This window comes from Palaemon carinicauda, chromosome 16 (genome assembly GCF_036898095.1).
Source record: "Palaemon carinicauda isolate YSFRI2023 chromosome 16, ASM3689809v2, whole genome shotgun sequence".
Lineage (NCBI taxonomy): Eukaryota > Metazoa > Arthropoda > Malacostraca > Decapoda > Palaemonidae > Palaemon > Palaemon carinicauda.
The window spans coordinates 20171993-20194986 of record NC_090740.1 but is presented as its reverse complement, the minus strand read 5'-3'; the positions used below and the strand labels follow the sequence as shown (position 1 = coordinate 20194986).

General features: G+C 43.8%; 1 protein-coding gene across 1 annotated transcript in view; it reads right to left on the bottom strand.

Moving 5' to 3' along the window:
- Nucleotides 1-19867, bottom strand: part of LOC137655685 (nitric oxide synthase-interacting protein homolog) — a 137175-nt gene extending 117308 nt beyond the window's left edge. The window contains exon 1 of the mRNA XM_068389644.1: nucleotides 19716-19867. The gene's annotated coding sequence lies outside the window, so the exon portion shown is untranslated. The remainder of the gene's footprint in view (nucleotides 1-19715) is intronic.
- Nucleotides 19868-22994: the final 3127 nt, after the last annotated feature.

Genomic DNA, 22994 nt, shown 5'->3' with positions numbered 1-22994 from the left:
GACTCTGAAGATCCATACCCAGGGAGACAATGATCTGGGATGGGACGAGCTAAGACTCCTCAAAATTGACCAGGAGGCCCAGTTCCTTGGTCAGATCCATAGTCCATTTGAGAATCTCCAGACAGCGACGACTTGTGGGAACTCTTAAAAGCCAGTCGTCTGACGGAGCCGGACACAAGATCATGGTACTGCTGCACAGTCTGTGAACTGTCAACCATGGGGAAGCGAGGAAGTACAGTGACAACCCGAAGCTGTCTAGACTGTCTGGGTCGTACAGACAACTCCTTATCGGGTTGCTAAGGTTGCCGTACTGCGTCACAACAAGTCACTCCTGCTGGTTGTTGAACGTCTTCCCAGTGACACACTGACTCCGTAAACAAAAAATCCTCTAACAAGGACTAAGTTTGGACTGCATGTCTTGCAACACAGCTCAAGGACTATGGGAGCAGGTGTGGTAACAGACGGGATTAGCGACTGAAGTGGGACCATTACCTTCCCTGGAAGCATGTTATGCTTAAATAAAAGTCCATAGGAGGCTACGCAGCTAAAGGCTCCTCTCCAAATGACAGAGTCCTCAAGGGAATATCAGAAGGAGGGAGAAAAGCACTTTCTCATCTACAGGGACCATATCCGAGAAAAGCTAAGTTCTCTCAGTGAGGGTTACACTGTGCAAACGCAGCAGACTAGAAGGCAACGTTAAGAAACTGCTTGACAGTCTAGTGAGTTGGCAACAACCAAAGATGTGTGACTGAGAAGCATGCGGTAAGGTATGCAGAGCCTGTTGTATGCAGAGCATGCTGTAAGCAGAGCATGCTGTATGCAGAGCATGCTGTATGTAGAACAAGCTGTAAGGTAAGCAGAGCGTGTTGCATGGCGTGTAACATTTCTCAGAAATTCCATGACCAGTGCTAGAGTGAGTAATATCGCATTACCGTCCATTGAAAGTGCACGTGCCGAGGGAATTGATTTAGACTGTTTTGTTGATGAATTTGATAGCCGGCATGATAATCGTAGAATTAAGCTACACTAAATGTACTATAATCTACTTCACCTCCGGAAAGGGAAACTCGCCCTGTTGGCAACACTGCATTACTACATGCATGCTTGCAAGGGGTTTAATATCAACATAATATTACCTTACATTCATAACTCATGATTTTTGCCATATTTGCGATTTGTTAAAAATATATTGCAAGGAATACAAATATATTTTTAAATAAGTAATACAAATAACCTCCATTATCATAATGTTTGAAAATGGAGGTAAGGTATGCTGAACAGCAGAGTCAGCACGAGCTGGAACAACAATAGTTGTGGTTTCCTCTTCAAGACTCTGTTGAGGGAACACCTGAGGCTCAGTCTGCAAAGGCTGATCAAAAGAAGTAGCAGAAGGTAGGCGCATGGGTGGAGGAGGTTGACTCCTGGCATGAGTGGCTGAACTCAAGGGTTGCGCTTGCTGAGTGGTTGGCGGAAGAGCAGTAGCAAGTTCCTGAGGAACGAGTTGAGGTTCCTGCGGTGTGAGCTGAGAGCGATGAGGTAGTGGCTGCGCAGAACGCAGTAAATGTCTCGCAAGTTGAGGCTCCTGAGGCGCAAGGCTAAGGTGTTGAGGTGCTTGCCTTGAGGAGGGTTGAGCTCGCTGCAGCGAGAGCTGAGGAGACTGACTCATGGATGGGAGAGGTTGTTGTACCTCAAGCGAGTGTGCCTCACTGGTGGAACAGCAAGTGGAAGCGGAGGAAGAGAGATATAAGCCTCCTGTTCCATTGCTGAGGTTGCCTTAAGGAAGGCGGAGGGAGCTGCACACCACTGGGATCAGTAAACTCATAACGTGGCTCAACATCGTACGCCTGGCAGGCGGTACTGCGGTCAGGCGGAGCGAGCGCAGGCAGAGGGAGCGCAGGCGGAGCGAGCGCAGGCGGAGCGAGCGCAGGCGGAGGCGCAACCTTCTCAGCCCGACACTCACGCATCAAGACCGAAAGTTGTGACTGCATGGACTGCAGTAGAGTCAACTTGGGGTCGGCAGACACTAAAGTCTGCTGAGGTAAAGCCTTAACAGCAGAGATCTGTTGCGGCAGAACCTTACTCCTCTTAGGCGGAGTGCGTTCAACTGATGACTGCGGCGAGTCAGAGCTTTGAACTCTAACTTCGTACGTCTGGCATAGGTCTGGACTTTACGTTTAAGAGGTCTTGAGACCTGAGACCAGCGTTTTCTCCCCTAAATTTCTTCTGCAGACGAGCAAAATAAGGGCTCAATCGTCTGCGGGTGGGAGTGACGGTCTCTGTAAGACACGCCCGCAACCACCGAGGATACTTCTGTGCGCCGATCAAGGCCTGCCGAACCCTTTTGCCCTTCGACATTGCTTCTCCCCTGGGCTTGGGAGCTTGCAAGAGGTCCCGGACTGGGAGAACGACTGGCACGCACAGAAGTACCCTCACGCACAACACTGACACACTTTGCGCTAATCACTTATCACTTTGATTTCTGTTTGCACTTATTTCACTGAACTCGAAACTTTAAGTGGTTTGTACCTGAAACACGCAATTCTATCCTTTCTCAAAAGTTAGTAATTGCGAAAACAGAATTACAATGTAACAGAAAAATCTAATGAAAGATAAATAATTCAGTGGCTGGAAAGAGACTAAACACTAGATCACTCTAGAAACGTTTACCTTCTTCCCCTAAAGAGACTAGGGAGAAGAGCAAAAACGATAACAACGTTACTCGCTTGAATGAAACGTTTATCCTCCTCTTTCTCCCTCCGTCTCCATCTCTCTCTCTCTCTCTCTCTCTCTTGACTTAGAACCTGAGAGAAGAGCCCAATCATATATATCGTTAAAACATATTATTGTTAAAGGAAAAAACTGAAATATTTCCCAAAATGAAAAGTTCCTTTATTAGAATTAAAACCATTAAGTTAAGAAAGAATGAACAAAACGCTAGACACGGTTACTCTTACTGCAACGTGACACCGTGAAAATTCTTCCTCTATCGTAACGATAGAGCGCAAGTTGAACGTTCTGAACGTCAACAACTGCAGAGACAAAACAAAACGTTAGTTCAACTTTGAAAACAGTACGAGACTATCAAAGAAATTCTTTCAAAGACATTAAAATAGCATAATATGTTAACAGGTAAAACCGAAATGACGGGCTCAATGTTAATCAACTTCGGTACCAAGAAAAGACCGCCTACTATTAGGAAAGGTCGAATATAAACAAATATAAAAATTAATTTTAATAAGTTTATAATAAAAGTAAGTTAATCGAAGAGGCCTATAAAAGGCGGAGAGATATAAAATAAATCTATAACAAAACTAAGAAAGAGAGTCTATACTCTCTTAGACACCAACACTTCCGACTAAGGGAAGGGTCGGCCATTTAAAGGTGAAAGAGAGTTCATACTCTCTTCGTCACCATAAAAATTAAATTAATTCCAAACGCTAGCTAAGCTAACAAAGAAGTTTCCAGTATAGCGAATAGCTGCAAATTTAGAGAAATACTTCACCAAACCGTGAACAATACTCCAAAATCATAAGCGTATCCAAGAACGTCTAGCCGGAAGCACGACAGAGGAAAAAGTGAGGTGGCGACAACAACAAGTACTGTAGTACCTGGCCACAGGTGGCGCTTGTGAGTACACCCCCTTCTAGTATAGTGATAGCTGGCGTATCCCTCCCGTAGAATTCTGTCGGGCAACGGAGTTGACAGCTACATGATTATCGGGTAAGTTTAATATTGAAAATTGTATATTTCCTAACGATACAAACCTTAACTATTTATTTAGGGGTATTACTTTCTGCGAAGCTGAGATGACGATCCATTCAAATTTACCGATGGTTAACTACCCATACCGGTAGTTAGCGGGGGGTAGGGGGGTAGCTTGCTACCGCTCCCACTCACACACTGGTGATTTAGCTCACTTTGCTTGGAGGTAGGACTTCAAGGGGGATAGGGCTGGAAGGCAAGTTTGTAGAAATAGCTAAGGTTTGTATCGTTAGGAAAAATACAAATTATCTAAGAATTTGTCATTTGTTCCGTACCTGGAATACAAACCTACGCTATTTATTTAGGGATGACTCACCCATTAGGAAGAGTGGTCCTTGCCAATCTGGCTTTTAGCTTTACCAGGGGGCTCCTTATCTGAATATGTTAGTACTCAAAATAAGGAGTACTTGCGCCTCGCTAAAACCATGCTATGCAAGGTCCTCGCCCTATGCAAGCTGTGTGTTGAGATATTTAGAAGGGTAACTGTCTAGGTAAAGTTATTCCGAGTCTTTTTGTAAGAAAAACGGTTGTAACCAAGACTTTCCCAATACCACCTCGCCAGGGTATGGGGACACAACAGTATTAGCTTAATAATAGGTACACAAGGGAGCATGGTTTACCTGCAATGGTTTGAGGTCAGTTTATGCAGAGAACCCAGGATGCTGCTTTCCCCAAGAGAGGGGGAGGATGAAGAAAAGAATAAGAGCCAGTCAAATCTTTTCATTCACGCAGACTAAAACCGGGTAACAGTACCCTTAACCTTCTGCTACTTGTCCAATATGGAGCTTGAGGTATACAACCAGCTGTTGTGCAGCCACAACCCCGGCTACAGTAACAGATGATCTAGATCATCAGTTACAGAGTTGAGACTGTGTCTGGTAACATAGCTGGGGGCGAAACTGAACGCTGCCTTTCACCCTTCTAATTAATGGGCGATGTCGAAAGAGAGACCATGAAGTTCCTTGACTCGTTTGGCCACTGTCAAAGCAGGTGAAAATTTGTTGCCTGGTGAAGTGGAACGTAAGGAGGTCTCCTTAAAGACCGGAGAACTTGAACCGTGTTCCGAGAGGGAGGTCTCAATTCAGACTGGGAAAAGGCAAGTCCGCATGAGTAAGGAAAGATCTAGCGATGAGAGAATGTCCCTAACTTTCAGTTTAAAGGCAAGGCTTAAGGTTGAGTGATCGTCTTTACCTGCTGAAACTGAAAAAGGGGGATCTTTTCCTCTTGCATATACTTGAGGATTCCGCTACTGCTGGAATAGAGGTATCGAGTGGAGAGATACTCTTTCCCATGACACTAACCACAAAAGACGTTATACTTTTCCTGGTAGACTGATGCTGAGGAATTCCTCAGATATCTAGACAACCTCTTCGAAACTCATTGCAAAAAGCCTCTGTGAGAGGGGAGGTACTTGGTAGTCTCCAGGTGTACAATCATAGCAAAGATATAGCTTGTGGTAGATGTCGAAGTGTGGTTGTCTGTGTCGTGGAGAGGGTTCTCTTGGAGGCTCTATCAGGAGCTGCGGAAGGTTTGGAAACCGTTTTGCGTAATGCCATAGCGGAACTATGAGAGCCCTTGAGAGGTTGACCGATGTTCTAGCCTTCCTGAGTAACCTTCTCAGAGAAAACAGGGACAAGACATAAACATCATTGTTGTACCCACCGTTGGTGGCATGCTTCTTGCCAGAGAGCCTTGGGTCTAGGACTGGGGAGCAGTGGAAGCCTGAGTTTCGGGGGTGTTGCAAACAGATCCATTGTTGGAGAACCCCGTAAAGTTGGGACTTTGTCGGCTACAAAGTGATCCAAAGACCATTCGGTACACCTTATCTGAGATGCTGTGCATAGATTGTCGGCGAGCACATTCCTCTAGTCTGGAATGAACCTGGTTGACAATGGTACCACACGGACTTTGGCCCATCTTAGTATTTATACTGTTAGATGGGAAGAGGCTGCGAGCTATTTCCTTCTTGCTTGTTGATGTGAGCCCCTATGTGGTGATGTTGCTCTTCGCACCACTGTGTGGCCCGTTAGGAACTGATGAGGCTGTTGAAGGACTGGAAAGTTGGCCTTCATCTCTTAAGATATTTAAGTGAAGGTACTTTTGGACTCTGTCCAGAGGCCTGAGGTCGTGTGTTGCAGTACTATGGTCTCTTCTCCCTTATTTTGATGTGTCTAAGCACAGCATCAAGTCCGAGGGATGGGGAAGGAAGAGAACGTTATACCACTCCGTAGATTCTCGACTGACATCCATCCCTTAAGGTTCATCCAAACTTCTGGTCCCATGGGGGTCAGAATGTCTTGGGAATTGACGGCCTGATTCCAATCAGACTCAAGCCGCCCCTGGAGAGAACAAATATTGTGGTGGAAGTTGGAGGCTAGACAGGCCAGAGATGATAAGTGTCCGAAGAAAAAATTAGTCACTCTGGCTGGGAGTTCTTCTCGTTTTGAGAAACGGTCTTGTGACTTTTCTACGCCTGTCTTTAATGAGAAGGTTTTGTGGAGATTGGTGTCTAGAATCATTCCCAGATACTGTACACCAGTCTTATGAGATGGAAGTAGGGAAGACTTCCACGGGTTTATCTTGATCACCAAATCTTGGTAAAAAGACTTCAGAAGTTCCAGTGCTAAGGCAAAGTTGCCACCAAGTCTGCTAAGGTCAGTCAGTCGTCCAGAAATGGAGGAGACAGAAGCCGATCCTGTGAGTCCAGAATGGGGGCTGTGGAAAGACTTAAGCACAGTGCCCTGAACTGGTGTTTCTTGTTTGTCTAGACTGAATCTTCAATCCTTCCTAGAAGATAGATGGTTTGGGCTTGGAAGTATGCGTCCTTTAGGTCCAGCGTGCAAATGAAGACCTGTGGACTTAGCCCTTGTCCGAACTCGAACATGGTATGGACATCGACCCAAAGGGACAGCTCCTTGCGAATCCTTTCGCATGGGAGATTGACTCATGGCGTAAAGGATGGGACGCAATACCATGTGTAAGGATTCTACCCTGGGAGAGAACTCCTTTAACTGATAGAAGTAAGGCAACGCTTAACCCTACCATGCGCCCTGATGAGATTGTTGCTATTCCTTACAGCAGCATCTGTCTGGCGAATGTTAATCAATGGTTAACGGCTGGGTATCGTGGTTACTGGGCAGTTGGAGAGTGCTCGCGAGTAGTCACCTGTTGACAAGCCCTTGATGGGGGTTGTTGATCGCTTTAGTGGATTGGTGTGATGATGAAAAAGTGAACATAAAGTGGCATAGAAAAGTTTTCAGCGGCAGCCAAACTTTTAAGTGTTGTCAATGCCCAAACCCGGTTTACTGATCATGCAGATAATGAACCACAGTGTTGCGGGGTTCTCCTTTAAGCTTGAAGTATTTTCTGTCATAAGCCTGGAACTTTCTCTGAATAATATCTACATTAAACAGAGAGGCTCTGTCTTGATGTTAACAATTAGAAAATTTGCATCACAAACCAGATAGGGCTTTATCCTGAAAAAAGGCTCTTGATGTCACATCTTATTTTTTGTGTTTCATTATGTACTATAATATGTAGATGTTTGCAGCATAGCTTTAGGAAGTTATTGTACAGTACTCACATTTGATATGCTATTTAGCCATCCCTTCCGGGTGTAACACTGAGGATTGTAAGTTTTATCTCTTTCTCTCAGGAATGATATATTTTTTTTTTTCTTTTCACAAAAATAAATATTTTTTGTTTTTTGAAAACAGCATTTCATTCAAGTACCTTACACCATTGTGTCCCCTTTTTAGCCACTATTTGTTATTTTTCTTAGTATCATTGTTTTGTTTTACTTAACCTGAAAACAACTTATGTCTGAATAACATAATGTAATTATGCTTTTAGCTGGGTCCCCTTACCCAGTATAAATCAAGGGGTGGTGCCCAGTGCTCCGTTCTCTTGACCTGTTACCTAGATCTTTGTGTATTCCACCATCTTACCTTTTTGTGTAGTGAACGTAGGAGTGTGGTCGGCATTCGGACACTAGGCAGTTTGGGTGTTACCTCTGGCCACAGTCCGCAAACCACTACAACGATTAGCGATCGGTGAACTGGCGATTGGTGAACGACGAACTTGCGATTCGCGATAGGTGAGCTGGTGATTGGCGAGTTGGCGAGCAACAAGCTGACGAGTGGCGAGTTGGAGAACACCAAGCTGACAATCGGCAAACTAAAGATCGGCAGCCGGCTATCAGCAAATGGCAAGCTGGCGATCGGCGAGTTGGCAATCGGTGAACTAGAAATCGGCGATCGGCGAACGACGAGCTGGCAATTGGCGAGTTGAGGATCAGCGAACAACGAGCTGGCGATCAGCAAGAAGGAGTTCGGCGAGGTGACAATCGGCGAATAAAGATCTGTGAGAAGCAAGACAAGTCTGCTGGAGAGACGAGTCTTGCTGATGAGACGAGATGAGTACTGGGCAAGATCTGCTCCGAAAATGAGGAGCAGGAAAAGGACGAATCCAATCCTGCCGAAGGGGAGAATAGAAACAGGTGAAGGAAGTCCCCCCACAGACGAGAAGGCAACCAACATCTTCTACTATCGGCAATGCTCCCTGCAAGCAGGAAGACTGCCGAACAATGGCTGGTGGAGGGGGACTCCCTCAGAAGGAAAAGTTCCAACACCTCATGGCAGCACTCTCTGCTTCCCTTCAACGAGTCCTACCTCATATCGAAGGTCGACATCGAGTGTTGCCTGAGAAAGAAGCCGAAATTTGTTCTCTAGGGGGATTACCCGAAGACCGAACGTCAGCACAAAGGACGGGAATGGACGAATCCAAATCCCCTGAAGGGGAGATCAAAACAGGTAAAGGAAGACTCTCCCACGGACGGGAAAGGCTACCAACATCTGCTGCCACTGTCGGAAATCCTCCCCACAAGCAGGAAGACTGCCAAACAGCAGCAGGTGGAGGAACTCTCCCTCGAAAGGTGCCAACACCTGGAGGCGAACCTCCGGGCAGGACTCTCTGCTTCCCTTCAACAAGATCTATCTTAAATTGAAGGTCGACATAAAGTGTTGCCTGAAAAATTAAACCGAAGCTTGTTTCTGAGTTCCCTCCGAAGAGGCTACCGGCAGAACATCGAGGAACAGTTACTGCTGCAGAGGCCCAAAACTGCAGTAGGCGAAGGCAAAGAAGATGAAGGCTGGCAGGAACATCTAACTTTCCACTACTTCATAGGCTGTTAGCGCTAAGGAAAACAAAAAGACAGAATTAAAAAATTCCCATCACCAGGGGGAAAACCTAACCCGCGGACAGGAGAGGTTACCCCCGAGAGGCCAGTAATCCGACGCCAAATCAGTGAAGAGGAGCAAGACCGAAGTCCAGCTCTGGGTAGACCACTAAAAGTCTTCCCTCCGATGAACTCGCAAGGAGAAAGCAATATCAACATCAGAATGTAGGAGAAAAGACGACTCCCCTGAGGCAGAGGCCAGGTCACTGCGCTCAGAGAAGGAGGGGAGGAGAAAAAAATTTACTGTATATACATACTGTATATAAAAATCTTACAATAATGTTTAAAATGTTATTTTTATTAATAAAATAAATTTTTGAATATACTTACCCGGTGAATATATATATAGCTTACGTCTCCGACGGTCGACAGATTCCAAAAACTCGCGAGCGATCGCCATGATGGCTGCCGGGTGTGCCCACCAGCGCCGACTATCGGCCAGACACCGCATATACTTCTCCCGGAGTTCAGTTCTTCTCAGTCTGTAGGGTCTCTATCGGGGAGGAAGGGAGGGCCTTTAATTATATATATTCACCGGGTAAGTATATTCAAAAATTTATTTTAAATTGAAAATATCATTTTTAAATATTAAACTTAGCCGGTGAATATATATGTAGCTGATTCACACCCATGGTGGAGGGTAGAGACCAGTATTAAAACAATAAAGGCATATATGCTCAAGAGTTTTTGACAAATATTCAAAAAACAAACTTAAGTATACGTAGGTACCTGATAAGGAAGCTGAGTCTGATGAATACTCTGCCTCATTAGTCCACTATCCTTACGAAGCCCAGCGATCCTCTCAGGATGCTGAAAGACTCCCAGGAGCGGTTATAATCAGGGTGAACACCCCTACAACAGGACCTCATCAATACCCTTAATCTGGGCACTCTCAAGAAACAATATTTTGACCACCCGCCAAATCAAAAGATTGCAGAAGACTTCTCAGTCTCCACGTACAACCCAAAAAATTAAAAGTTTCAAGAGAAGAAAAAGGATATTGGGATTAAGGGAATGTAGTGGTAGAACCTTCACCCACTACTGCACTCGCTGCTACGAATGGTCCCAACGTGTAGCAGTCCTCATAAAGAGTCTGGACATCTTTTAAGTAATATGAAGCGAACACCGACTTGCTCCTCCAAAAGGTCGCGTCCATAATGCTTCTAAGGGATCTATTTTGTTTGAACGCTACTGAAGTTGCAACCGCTCTAACTTCATGAGCCTTAACTTTAAGCAAATTTAGATCCTTTTCACTTAAATGAGAGTGCGCCTCTCTAATCAACAGTCTAATAAAATAAGACAACGCATTCTTCGACATAGGCAAAGAGGGCTTTTTAACCGAGCACCATAAAGCCTCTGAATTACCTCGCAGCGGTTTGGCTCTAGTTAAATAAAATTTAAGAGCTCTAACTGGGCACAGAACTCTTTCGACTTCATTCCCAACAATCTCAGATAGACTGGGAAGTTCAAACGATTTAGGCCATGGATGAGACGGAAGTTCATTTTTGGCCAAAAAACCAAGCTGAAGCGAGCATACTGCTTTATTAGCGGAGAAGCCGATATTCTTGCTAAAAGCATGTACTGTATCTCACTAACTCTTTTCGCAGAAGCCAAGCTCACTAAGAAAAGAGTCTTGCGGGTAAGATCCTTCAGGGAGGCTGAATTCAACGGTTCAAACCTGTCTGACATAAGGAACTGCAGGACCACGTCCAAGTTCCAAGCAGGAGTAGAAATATGACGCTCCTTGGAAGTCTCAAAAGACTTAAGAAGGTCTTGAAGATCTTTGTTATTAGACAGATCCAAATTTCTATGCCTAAAAACAGAAGCTAACATGCTTCTGTAGCCTTTAATGGTGGATGCAGAAAGGGAGCGACCATTTCTCAGATAAAGCAGAAAATCTGCAATCTGCGCTACAGAGGTACTGGAAGAGGAAATAGAGGAGGACTTGCACCAGTCTCTAAATACCTCCCATTTACATTGATAAATCCTGATGGTAGGGGATCTTCTAGCCCTCGCGATCGCTCTAGCTGTCTCCTTCGAAAACCCTCCAGCTCTAGAGAGTCTTTCGATAGTCTGAAGGCAGTTAGACGAAGCACGGAGAGGCTTTGATGAAATCTCTTTACGTGAGGCTGACGCAGGAGATCCATCTGTAACGGCAGACTTCTTGGAATGTCTACTAGCCATAGAAGTACCTCTGTAAACCATTCTCTCGTGGGCCAGAGAGGAGCAACCAACGTCAACCTGGTCCCTTCGTGAGAGGCGAACTTCTGAAGCACCTTGTTTAGGATCTTGAACGGTGGAAAGGCATAGACGTCTAGGTGAGACCAGTCCAGTAGGAAAGCGTCTATGTGAGCCGCCTCTGGATCTGGAACAGGAGAGCAATAAGTCGGGAGCCTCTTTGTCAGAGAGGTCGCAAAGAGATCTATGGTGGGTTGACCCCATGTCATCCATAGCCTCTCGCACACATCCTTGTGCAGCGTCCAATCCGTGGGAATCACCAGTCCTCTTCGGCTGAGACAGTCCGCTAAGACATTCATCTCACCTTGCACGAATCTCGTCAAATGAGAGATGTTTCGAGCTTTTGACCAAGTGAGAAGGTCCCTTGCGGTGACGAAAAGGGAGTGGGAGTGAGTGCCTCCTTGCTTCGAGATGTATGCCAAGGCCGTGGTATTGTCTGCATTCACCTCTACTACTTAGTCTCGAACCAGACTCTCGAAACTCCTTAACGCTAGATGGACTGCTAAAATCTCTTTGCAGTTTATGTGAAGACTTTTTTGGTCTGCGGACCAAAGACCCGAGCATTCCAGATTGTCCAGTGTCGCTCCCCAACCCAAATCCGATGCGTCTGAAAACAACACATTGTTTGGGTTCTTGATCGCAAGGGAAAGACCTTCCCGAAGTCTGATGTTGCTGTCCCACCAAGCTAGACAGGTCTTGACTGGATCGGATATTGGAATTGAGATCGTCTCTAAGCCCTTCTCCTTGTTCCAATGGTGGTTTAGGTGAAACTGGAGAGGGCGAAGGTTGAGTCTCCCTAGAGAGATGAACTGCTCCAGCGACGAAAGAGTCCCTAGGAGGCTCATCCAAACTCTCACAGAGCAACTGCTTTTCTCTCGCAAGTGACGGACTTTGAGCAGAGCTTGCTCCATCCTGGTGGTAGACGGAAAAGCCCGAAAAACTCGACTCCGTATCTCCATCCCCAAATAAAGAATAGTCTGGGATGGAGTCAGTTGCGACTTCTCCATGTTCACTAGGAGACCTAACTCTTTGGTCAGGTCCAAAGTCCATTTGAGGTCCTCCAGACAGCGATGAAGGGATGACGCCCTGAGTAACCAGTCGTCCAAATAAAGGGAGGCTCTGATCCCTGACAAATGTAGAAACTTCGCTACATTTCGCATGAGCCTTGTAAAAACAAAAGGAGCAGGGCTGAGGCCGAAGCACAGTGCTCGGAATTGATACACCACCTTCCTGTACACAAACCTCAGATAATGTTGAGAGTTCGGATGAATCGGAATGTGGAAGTACAGTACGCATCCTACAGGTCGATAGAGACCATCCAGTCGCCCTCTCTTACCGCTGCTAAAACAGATTTGGTGGTCTCCATCGTGAATTTTGTTTTTACAACAAACACGTTGAGAGCACTTACATCTAGCACTGGCCTCCAACCTCCTGTGTTCTTCGGAACCAGGAAGAGACGGTTGTAAAAACCTGGGGATTGAAGGTCCGAGACTTTCACCACCGACACCTTTTCCAACAACAGAGAAACTTGATGATGCAACGCCTGTCTCTTTGTCTCCTCTCGATACCTGGGAGAGCGGTCTATCGGAAATTTCACTAGCGGAGGTCTTCGTACAAAAGGAATTTTGTAACCCTCCTTCAGCAACAAAACAGACTCCCGGTCTGCACTCCTCTTCTCCCAGGCCTGCCAGAAGCTCGTCAATCTGGCCCCTACCGCTGTCTGAAGCCGTGGGCAGTCAGACTCTGCCACGTGAGGATCTGGAACCTCTCTTCTTACCTCGTTTGCTATCGGAACGAGAATTTCCCCTACTGGGGGCTCTGCCACGAAAAGGCGGAATAAACCTAGCCGCTGGCGTGTCAAACTTGGGTTTGTTGGCATGAGAAGAAGGCAAAACCTTGCGTGCAGTCTTGGCCACCAAATCGTGCGTGTCCTTCACAGTAAGAGATGCCGCGATATCTTTAATAAGATGTTGAGGGAACAGAGTAGAAGATAAGGGAGCAAAAAGAAGTTCTGACTTCTGACAGGGAGTAACCCCTACAGAAAGAAAAGAACACAGGGCTTCTCTTTTCTTAAGAACTCCTGCTGTGAACGTAGCCGCCAGTTCATTAGAGCCATCCCTTATGGCCTTGTCCATGCAAGACATTATTTGAATAGAAACATCATTGTCCGATGAAGAGACCTTCTTACTTAAGGCTCCCAGGGACCAATCCAAAAAATTAAAAACCTCGAAGGCACGGAAAATTCCTTTAAGGAGATGATCCAGCTCTGCGGAAGACCAGCAAATCTTCGAGCGTTTCATGGCTAGACGACAAGAAGAGTCTACAAGGTTTGAGAAGTCTCCCTGGGCAGAAGCAGGAACTCCCAAGCCGAGAACTTCTCCCGTGTCATACCAGACGCTTGCACGAGAGGCCAATTTAAAAGGGGGAAAGGCAAAGGAAGACTTTCCTAAACTTCTTCTGGTTACTAACCAGTCTCCCAACAAACGCAAGGCTCTCTTAGAAGAGCGAGAGAGAACCAACTTCGTAAACGACGGAGTCAATGAAGTCATGCCTAAAGTAAATTCAGACGGCGGCGAACGTGGAGCCGCAGTAATAAAATGATCGGGAAAAACATCCCTAAAGATAAGCATCATCTTTTTAAAGTCAAGGGATTGCTGGACAATCCTAGGCTCCTCCCCATCTGATTGAATCCCCAAAGGAACATTAGCTGAAAGGGGATCATCAACTTCCTCATCAGAAGGAACATCATCTGACAAAGGTAAAGTCTTGCGACACGGAGAAAACTCAGCATGACGAGGCGGCAAAGCCTGACAGGCTACATCAACTTGCAAAGGAGCCGCAGCAAAAGTCGAGGGGACGACGTCACGTCGAGACTGCAAAGACTGATGGTCTACGCCACGAAAGGACAGAGGAGACTGATGATGTATGTCAAAACGAGACTGCAGCGACAGACGTTCGACGCCCCGTCGGGTCAACGGAGTCGGCCGATGAAAGTCACGTCAGGGCTGCGGTGACTGCAGCTCAACGTCATGTTGTGACTGCGGAAACTAAAGTTCAATGTCTCGTGACTGACGGGAAACACGTTCTGAATCACGTTTAACCGCAAAGCTGACATTAGGGATACTGTAACGTCAGAGCGACGAGACAAATCTCGCTTAGGAGGTTGAAGACCTGAATCACGCTTGCCGGTACCGTGACGAACCGCAAGTAACGGTTCCTTACGTACAGGAACATGATCGTAAACTTCTATTAAGGAGGAAAGTTTTAACTGCATATCGTGCAAGACGCTTAAATTAGGGTCAACAGAACTCGAAACAGATCGTGACGACGGTAACGCCTGTGCGTCATCGCCCTGTACAGGACCCTCGAACTCAACGTTACGTTTGTGCTTAACTGGAGAATAATCGTCCGATGACCGAATACGGTCGGTGCTGTCCCAATGACTACAGCCAGGACGCTGGACCTGTCCTGAAGGGACTGACTTGCGCTTCAACGGTCTTGAAACCTTACGCCAAGATTTTTTAACAGACGAATCATCAGAAGACGAGGAGAACTTCGTCTCTCCTGTCTTATGGTAAGGACGTGCTTGAAGAGCAACGTCTGATACCTTTGAGGGAACGTCTGTTCGTTGGTTTACACCTCTCACTCCCTTAGGTCCTACGACATTCCTTCTCCCTGGGGTAGGGGAGCCTGAAAGAGGTCTTGGACTAGGCAAGCGACAAGCACGAACAGACGAATCCTCCGGCAAAACACTAAACACATTTGTTGCACTTTTCACTTTATCACTTTGACCCTTTAAAATCTTAACGTCGGACATAAGTTAATTTCTGTCCGAGGCCAACGATTCGACCTTCTCACCCAACGCTTGAATGGCCATTAACATATCACGCATAGAAGGTTCATTAGTGCCAATAGGGGGTTCTGAAACTACCACTACAGGAGGAGGATTAGGTTCAGGGGCATGGGAAGAGGAAAATTCTTGAGATCTAGAAGAGCTTCTTCTAACCCTATCTCTTTTGAGTTTCCGAGTATATTTATCATACTCCAACCACTCAAATTCAGACAAAACAATACATTCCTCACATCGATCCCCTAATTGACAAGATTTACCTCGGCAATTAACACAAATAGAATGAGGATCGATGGAAGCTTTAGGAAGACGTTTATTACAGTCTTTCGCACATTTACGATAGACAGGAGAAGGGTCAGCCATTGTGAAAATTTCAAAGAAAGTCCAAAAAGAAAGCCAAGTTCAGCAACAATAATCAAAAAAGGGATTCAAGAGTTTTATCGAAGATAACCAACACAGGCGAAAGCAATAAAACCACGAACAAGTACTTCACCAATCAGTAGAAACTTGAGGTTAAGCGCGAGCGGAACCAATGCTGTCACTACCACCGACAGAGAAGAACTGAACTCCGGGAGAAGTATATGCGGTATCTGGCCGAAAGTCGGCGCTGGTGGGCACACCCGGCAGCCATCATGGCGATCGCTCGCGAGTTTTTGGAATCTGTCGACCGGCGGAGACGTAAGTTATATATATATTCACCGGCTAAGTTTAATATCTAAAATATGTAATTCATTTAAGAATGTTCACAAAGTAAGAACAACTGAACCCCGAAAGGAAGTGTTCTTTACAGAAGCTGAAAAGTAAACAAATACAATTGGATTCATTGAAAATAATTGAGACAAATAAACGGAATAGCAACTCAACCCGCGACGGGAAAGAAGCTACCGTAATAGTACGTAGTAGTAGTAAAATGGTGAAAGACCTCGAGGGAGAGAGAGACCGTAGTCAATCTAAACTCCCACGTTCCCTTCGCTGAGTCCAAGTTCCCCGCAGGGAAGGAGGAACAGCGGAGAAAATAGATGAAAGGAAAAAGTCCAGCGATGACGATTCCCCACGGCGGGCGAATATCGGAAGCCGAAGGAACGACCGAAGGACCAAGGGACCGTTCCCCAAGAAGTGCAACCGCGGTGGCCTGGGACTACGCGGTGACGATGTCGTACACTACACACACAGCACAACACTGAAAAGAAAACTTACTAATTTCTATACTCAAATATATACATAAACATAAAGAATGTTTACATTTATATTAAGTATAAGAAAAGTAAGTACAGTAATTAGGTAAAGACAAAACATTAATGGCTGCCAAGCGAGGGCGGGAGCAGACACGTCTGCTCACCGCCCGAGCCAAAAGCGAAGTGAATCAGTTCACCGGTGTGTGGGGGAGAGGGGTAGCTACTTGGAGGAAAAATAACTGGAGAAGCCCTGACCCGGATTAAGGGAATCCAGGTTTTTACCCTTCAAACTGTCAGTTCTTGATCCTTCAAGTTAATCTCTGTCACTGTATTGGAATTTGTAGTCAGTTCTATTCAGACCTTTGTTTAGAGACGGTAACCCTTATTGTGCTTTCATTAGCGATGGCTCCTTCCTGTGCTGCTCTTGGTTGTACGAAAAAAATCAGTTGCCTGCCTTTAGGCAAAAATCAGTAACAACAGTTGTGAGATTATCACAAGCTGTGTTCAATGTCATCCATAGACGGCTATAAAGGTCAACGACTTTACTGTAGTTCATTATTCCAAGGAGTTTGTAACTGATTTACCAATAAGTTGAGCAACAAGTTTAACATTATTTTTTTTTTTTTGTGATAAAGCATCACAGGAAGGGACCATCGCTAATAAAATAGCACAAGAAAATAGTTATCGGCTATAAGCAAAGGTCTGGGTAAAACAGACTAAGTATCAATACGCTGTCGGAGGATTAACTTGGGATCGAGATTCGACAGTCTGAAGGGATGAATCTGGCCAAACCCTGGCCTCACGGGTTAAGGAAAGAATTCTGAGTCAGGGCATCTCCAGTAGTATTAATCCTCCTAGGGTAGCTAGCTACCCCTCCCCTACCCCCTCGCTAACTAGCGCGGGGTAGTTAACCCTCGTAAAAAATCTAATGGCTCGCCATTTCAGCTACGCCGAAAGTAATACCCCATGTAAATAGCGTGGTTTGTATTTCGGTTACGGAACAAATACAAATTATCTACGAATTTGTCATGTTTTATTGTAATACCGTAACCAAAATACCTAAAACAAAAAAGAAACGTCGTTATGGTTATACCTTTACTTCTTATAAAGGTACATTTTTGGGAAAAAGTCGCCTACCCCCATGGAAGATAATATTATTTGCAAACCACTTTTTACATAAACATTGGGATCATGATACTCTCATGGAGGGTATCGACATATCCTCCAAAACTAGTGTCGATTGGAGAAGTTTCTGTTCCGAGGTTATCGAATACTTCTTCGTTAATCAAGAGGCGATTGGTGGTGATGGAGTAATAGTTGAAATAGACGAATCACATTTTGGAAAAGCTAAATACAACCGTGGTAGACCGTTAAGTGCCATATGGGTCTTTGGGGGTATTGAATGTGAATCAAAGAAATTTTTCATCATCTCTTTAGTTACAACCCCCCCCCTTTCTACTAAACGTGATTCTGCTACTCTAATGCCCCTCATTCAGAAATATATCAAGCCTGGTAGTGTTATTATTAGTGATAAGTGGTCTGCCTACAACTCTCTTTCGGAAATTGGTTACGAACATAAAACTATAAATCATTAGGAACATTTCATTGACCCCCAAGACCCAACCATCCATACACAAAATATAGAACAACTTTGGAGAGAAGTTAAGGAGTGGGTACAGAGACCTGGAATGAAGACTGAATATTTCAAGCAATATTTTTCCAGGTTCTTTTCTTACTCACTACTACCCAGAACATACGTTATTGCACCACTTCTTCATTACTGCCAGTCGCCTCTACCCTCCGATACAGCAACAGCCAATGGACCCGGTAGACCCACAAGACCCCGATGTCCCACAACCATCCACATCCCAGCCATAGTAGTTAAGACGTCAGTCTCACCCTCTAGTGACCCGCAAGTTTCGACGTTTTCTGCATAAAGGTAAGTCATTCCTCAATAGTCATTATATGTGTTTTGTGACCTGGGAACTCCTAGGTTAGGTTAGGTGGGTTTGTTACGTTCTGAACCCTTTTTGTACTTTTTATATATTGTGTAAATCTTATATGGAAAAATTATTTAAAATACGTATGGAAATATCTAGAATTACTATCGTTAGTAATGTCACCGTACCGTTGGTAACCCTGTGTATCATTGGTATCGTGGAGAATTTTACTGTTCTCAGTATATACCTGAGGTTTGTGACCTGCCATACTACTAGGTTAGGTTAGGTGGGTTTGTAAGGTTCTGTACCCTTTTTGTACTTTTTATAAAGTATAAAACTTCTATGGAAAAATTATTTAAAATACCTATGGAAATATCTAGCATTGCTATCAATAGTAATGTCACCGTACCGTTGGTAACCCTGTGTATCATTGGTATCGTGGAGAATTTTACTGTTCTCAGTATATACCTGAGGTTTGTGACCTGCCATACTACTAGGTTAGGTTAGGTGGGTTTGTAAGGTTCTGTACCCTTTTTGTACTTTTTATATAGTATAAAACTTCTATGGAAAAATTATTTAAAATACCTATGGAAATATCTAGCATTGCTATCAATAGTAATGTCACCGTACCGTTGGTAACCCTGTGTATCATTCGTAACATGGAGAATTTTACCATTCTCAGTAAATACCTGAGGTTTGTGACCTATCATATTACTAGGTTAGGTTAGGTGGGTTTGTTAGGTTCTGTACCCTTTAAGTACTTTTTATATATTGTGTAACCGGTAATATTACCGTAGCATTTGCAACGAGAACAATCCCAGTCATCGTTGGTAACACTGTGTATCATTGGTAACGTTGCTAATGTTATCGTTCGCAGTACATTCGTGAGTGAAGTGACACCGTTGAACAAGTGCTTATATTTAAATATTTTAACACAACGTATATGACAACAGTGATTATATTTAACCATTTTAAAAGAAAATATATGTTTTCCTGTAGGAAATAATGTGATTTAACTGGTTTTCACCTTCATTTCATCCGTAATAACAGCAACCAATTCGGCAACTTAAAGTTAGCCGAATTGGTTGATCTGTTCGTTTGCGGTTGAAATGAAGGTCAAATTCTGTTAAATCACGTTACTTACTATAGGAAAACATATATTTTCTGTTCAAAATCACACCCTGTAATACAATAAAACTTTACCCACTTGAATAATATGCAAATAAGTCTGAAAAAAAATTACCATAGTTACCATGAACAGCAAAAGTGATATCCACAGATATCTTGACTAACTACAGTAAGTGGATTTGAAAGATTTCCGGAATTAGGAAGTCGCGCATCACTTAATGGAAAACTAGATGAAAAACTTGCATTTGCACTAGGAAGTAAAAGTTAATAATGTTGAACAGTACGACAGAAGAAAGGAAGAGGACACTGTTTAGAGAAGTGAAATCCAACCCCAAGTAAGCTCGATGCATAGACCTTAGCAAACAATTAGAGTATTTTATACTTACCAGCTATATCAAAATAAACGATCAGTCCTTTCTCTTATACCAGTCTATATTTAGTGATAAAAGGTTATATGATCAAACATTGAACTCGTAGTGAACAATCACAAAGCGCAACTTTGTGTGTTAGCGTCAGTGTCACTAAAGTACTGTAGTAGTAACGGAAACATTAATCTTTCAAACTGCTCTCTCACTCGTTTTGGTTTTTATGAGACTGGTATAATATGATATTATATTTCCAACAGGAGGGAAGGAGTAGAATGTGCTATAAGTAATTGTCATAGTTTGGAGGTCTTAAAAAAATGTTGACTTTCAGTGTCAATCCCCAAAAAGGCGGCGCATTAATGAATAATAAAATAAAGAAATAGAAACAAGAGATTAAAACCAAAGTAAAGAATGATCCTGTAAGTATACTTGAGGAATATAAGTATCTGGGAAATTGTACACTGAGAAAGTAAACAAAGAACTGAGTATCAATAGTAAAAAAAAAGAAAAAAGTGTCTCGCCCATGAAACAAGAAATGCGAAAATAAGGGAAGAAATCTTATTTTTTGGACGATTTTTATGTGACCAATTACAATTTGTACACAATGACCATTATAAAATACCGATAGGCCTCCTTCATGAATTTACTAATAATATACTAACGATGTTGATTCTTTGCTATAAACTCACAATTTCATTCCCAATATCGATCAAGTCAAGGCTACCGGTTTTCTAAGCCTACTATGTTTTCCTATCTATCCATCTATCATGGCACTCTCTCCAATTTTGAGAGATAGCCGACATCAGAAAAAGAACAAACGGGGACATTTTTTCTCTTCTCTTTTCCCAGCCTGGCGAGGGATTCAGCCGAGGAGGGATTCAGCCGAGTTAGGTTGATAATGGTAGGGTGACACAGCCCATCTTACCCCATTATTCACAACCAATGAAGCCTCATGCGCTGAATCCCCGACTGCTGCTACCTCAGCGGTCACCAAGGCGACCAGAGGAAGCAGCAGGGCCTATCGGAACTGGGTCACACTCGTTCGCCATTCATTCCTATTTCTAGCACGATTTTTTTGCCTCTCACACATTTATCCTTCTGTCACCTGAAGCTTTCCTCACTTATCCATCAACCCAAACTTTGGCCTTCCTCTTATACTTCTCCCATCAACTCTTGCATTCATCAACTTCTTTGGTAGACATCCCTTTTCCATTTTCTCTACATGGCCAAACCACCTCAACACATGCATATCCACTTTAGCTGCCTACTCATTTCCTACACCCATTCTCACCCTCACTGCTTTGTTCCTAACCCTATCTAATTGAGATAGGTCTACACCAGCCATAGTCCTCAGAAATTTAATTTCAAACACATTCAATTTCTGTCTCTCCGTCACATTCATTCCCCACATCTGTGATCTATATATCACAGTTGGTACAATCACTTTCTTATACAAAATTCTCTTTACATTCATTCCTAAACCTCTGTTCTTTACCCCTCCCTTCACTGCCTCTTAACACTTTACATCCTTCATTCACTTTATAGCCTACATCTGATTCCTCTACACCATTTGCAGCAACAACATGCTCCCAAGTACTTGAACTTATTTACTTCTCAAGTAACTTTCCATTCAACGGCATTCAACCTAGCACCACCCTCCCTTCTCCTGTACCTCATAACCTTAATATTACCCACATTAACTCTCAACTTCCTTCTCTTGCACATCCACCCAAACTCTGTTACTAATTGACCCAGCTTCTCCTCCAAGTCTACAACCTCTACAGTATATTCCACAAACAACAACTGATTTACCTCTTACTGATGATCCCTTCCATCTATCACTTCCAATCCTTGACCAAGCACTTGAGATTTCATCTCTCTTACAACTCCAACAAACAAATTGAACAACCATGGCAACATTACACATCCCTGTCTCAGCCCTACTCTCACGGGAAACCACTCACTCACTTCATTTCCTATCCTAACACAAGCTTTACTGCCTATGTTTAAATATTTCACTGCTTGCAACAATCTTCCACTAATTCCATATAACCTTATCATATTCCACAAACCGTTTCTCCAGATCCATACATGCAATATACATATCCTTACCTTTTGCTGAATATTTCTCACATATCTGCCTAACTGTAAAAATCTGATCCATAATCCACTACCTCTTCTATAACCACCTGCACTTTTAAGATTGCATCCTCTCTTTTATCCTTAATTCTATTAATTAAGAATCTGCCATACACTTTTCCAACCACACTCAACAAACTAATATCCCTTCAATTACAACATTCGTGCATATCTCCCTTACCTTTGTATAACAGAACAATACATGCACACATCCAATCCACTGGTACCATTGCCAACATAAAACATATAGCAAGTAAACTCACCAATCATTGAAGTACAGTCACACCCCTTCCCTTTAACATCTCAGCCCTCACATCATTCATACCAGGTATTTTTCCTCCTCTCGTTTCATCTAGCACTCTCTTCACTTCCTCTCTTGTAATCTCTCTCCCATTCTCATCTCCCATCTCTAGCACCCCAATACCTGCAACAGCAATAAGTGCAATCATATGTAGTTCAGACCCTGATGTCACCATGGAAAATTTTTGTTTTTGCACAAACTATGGATTATATTCGGAGGTGAATACCTATCTATAAAATTGCAGTAGCTATGAGATAAAAAGGGCCAGTCCTTCCGTTTTTCATTGCATTTAGTGGATGTGATACAGTGTCTGCATTTCATGGGAAGATGAAAGAATTCTGCATAGCAAATATAGACTGTGTTTCAGCGTACCACACCCACTTTCACAAACATAAGAGCAACTCCACCAGTGGTAGATTATGAAGACCTGCAAATCATTAAAGAGTTTGTTGTGCTAATGCAGACAGAGGCACTTCATATAAAAATGTAAATGAGGCTAGACTGGTTCTCTTTACAAGGAAGCAAAGGGCTTATGATAACATCTCCCTTAGAAGAGCTACTCCAAGATAGCATCGCAAGAGAGCTGCTTTTTAAAGCAAGGCACATTTGGAGCTATTATTTAATAGGACAGCTAGTTTTGCCCAGTCCAAGACACGGGATGGCAACATATTGATGGTCCCTGGTTTCCATATTGGACAAATTTTCCAGTAGTACCAAAATCTTCCCAAGAACTGATTAAGTGTGGCTTCAAGCAGGAATGCCGTGGCAGGTGCTAATGCTACGCCTGGACTTAACTGCACAGTTCTTTGCAGCTGCACTTGCTAAAACTGATTGATACACAGGACATGTTATCCACCAAG